The sequence below is a fragment of the Nanorana parkeri genome, unplaced genomic scaffold (assembly GCF_000935625.1).
Source record: "Nanorana parkeri isolate BGI_ZX_2015 unplaced genomic scaffold, ASM93562v1 scaffold1724, whole genome shotgun sequence".
Classification (NCBI taxonomy): domain Eukaryota; kingdom Metazoa; phylum Chordata; class Amphibia; order Anura; family Dicroglossidae; genus Nanorana; species Nanorana parkeri.
The window spans coordinates 154,317-156,903 of NW_017307992.1; the positions used below are offsets into that span (position 1 = coordinate 154,317).

Below are 2,587 nucleotides of genomic sequence, written 5' to 3' on the forward strand. Positions count from 1 at the left end.
CACTCCAACCTTCACCGCACTCCAACCTTCACCGCACTCCAACCTTCACCGCACTCCAACCTTCACCCCACTCCAACCTTCACCCCACTCCAACCTTCACCCCACTCCAACCTTCACCGCACTCCAACCTTCACCGCACTCCAACCTTCACCTCACTTTAATCTTAAAGTGACACTTAATTTAGGAGTTGAATCATAATAATTCATTCAAGTACCTTCAACAATGTATCTTATTTGTGTATCACTCGGCTGTAGATCCTCCAATCATCTCTGACACTGTCCTTCCTTCTGGAGGGGGGGCTACGTCTGTTCCCCATGGTCCCTGTGTCACTGTAACATGACTCCGACCTTAACCCCTTACAATCCAATGACACATGACCTCCTCTCCTCCAACACCTGAATGGAGATGAGATGAGTATGTGCTGCTGGGGAGGGAATCTCATATCGATCGACCTTTTCTTTTCTTTTTAATCTTTCTGGCTTGCTTTCAGTTGAGCAAAAGTGTCTTTGCTCTCTCTCTATCTATCCATCCATCCATCCATCCATCCATCCATCCATCTATCTATCTATTATCTATATGAGTCCTCGCCCCAAAGGAGCTTACAATCTAATATCCCCACTGCAACCATACACACACACACTAAAGGGACCAGTTTGATATCTATCTATCTATCTATCTATTATCTATCTATCTATCTATCTATCTATCTATCTCTTCGTCTACTTACATCTGGCCGGTATGAGGTATCTGTGTTCTATGTGAGAATATTGGCTGAGACGTTTGTTCTTGGAGTTGTCTGATAGGATAAATCACATTGGGTTACAGGGAAGAGGTACACAGAAGTCCAGAAGTTCCAGAAATTGCTCAGTCCGGGTCCATAGACGTGTGTTATGTGGGTTCTGGTTTGTACTGTTAGTTGTGTTTCACCTTCACAGACATCCATGAATCCTCTCCAGTGAAGACATAGCCCGGGCTCGCTCTGTACCTGCACACGGCGTTCTGACTCTTCCATGGATCAATGGCGTGACGTCACCACTTATAAATGATACCAGATCATTATTTACCTGCGGACGTCAGCCAGGACAACGAGGCTGCGGAAGAAATAAATACAAATGTGTCAGAAAGCTGGGAAGAAAAATCAAATTAATTACATGAGAATTAAAAAAATAAGGCAGAACTTCCTTTCCTTATACGCAGCGGGGGAGGGGGATTAGGGGGGGGTGTCCTAATTTAGCCGTCTTTTCGGACAGATTAGCACCTGGGCTCTGTATCCGGTATGAGGAATTTGATTCAGACCTGTAGAGTCATCATTTGGGGGGGCTGTACATTCCTCAGCCAGCCAAAGGAGGTCCTCATAAGGAGATTTGTCATTGACGGCTGCCTGCAGCTCGGGGAATGTTTCTAGATAAGAGTGCAGATACCATCCCGGCTCAGGTCACTGCTCAGGGGTATATATGAGAGGGTGGGCTACGGAGACAGGGGAAAGAGACGAAGGGGGCACTGCCAGGAGTCCTAAGAGGGTACCAGGAGGGCATTGGCATACAAGGACTGATAGAACCAGAAGGAACATATATATACTAACAGAGCACTGGGATATACAGGAGGAGTATATAGTAGAGAGTAGCAGGAGGAGAGTAGACTGACAGAGGGCACTGCAAGAAGCCCCAAGAGGGTACCAAGTGGGGATAAAGAATAGACTTGACAAGATACCAGAGCTGGAAGAGGGGTACCAGGAGCACTATATAGGCAGAGAGAGGGAACTTGCACACCAAGAGGGGTATTAAGACTAGTAGAGAGAACCAAAAGGAATATATAGACCAGTGGAGGGTACTAGGAGGAGTATACAGTAGACTAGAGAGGGCACTGGTAGAGTGGTAGACCAAGACACAAGGTAGGGGGTGCTAGGGTAGAGAGTATCAGGAGAAGTACATAGACTAGCAGAGGGTTTGAGGAGGAGTATATTGACTAGTAAAGGGTACCAGGGGGAGTATATAGACTGGGTACCAGGAGGAGTATATAGACTGGGTACCAGGAGGAGTATACAGACTGGCAGAGGGTACCATAGGCACAGATAGCACAGTGTACAAGGACACCAGGGCTAATAGTGTAAACAGAGGGGGACAGATCTACCCACACACAGAGCCCAGCCCAGAAGAAGGGTACTCCCTGTGTAATACACATCGGTGCCTGTACCCCCCTCATCATCCCCATGGAGTGGAAGGCTTACCTCCTGTGCGGCTCCCTGCTTCTGCTCACCTTCCACCTGCGATCCTCCGCTGCTCACCCCATGGCGGAGCAGGACACGGCCGGGGGGGGCCCGGACACCTTCAAGGTGAGTCCCGTATCCTAACACTGCGCGGCGGGTCCGCCCGGGTACCGCAGAAGGAGCGGAGAGGGGCGATGGCAGCGGGGCCGCTTATTGGCTGGCAGCCCGAAAAGGAACATCTGGGGGATCGGCAGCACCGGAGGGGGGTGATAACGGCTTTGTAGCAGATGATTAACCCCCCCGGGGGGCAAACATCTCACAAGACAAATCCGCCTTGTATAGCAGCCGAGGCATGATTCAGCCGGGGTGAATCTTATGCAC

The 2,587-nt window shown here is 49.5% G+C and overlaps 1 protein-coding gene across 1 annotated transcript in view; it reads left to right on the forward strand.

The window, feature by feature from the left end:
- LOC108799421 (natriuretic peptides A-like) overlaps positions 1 to 2,587 on the forward strand; it is a 6,249-nt gene that overhangs the window by 544 nt on the left and 3,118 nt on the right. The window lies entirely within an intron of this gene.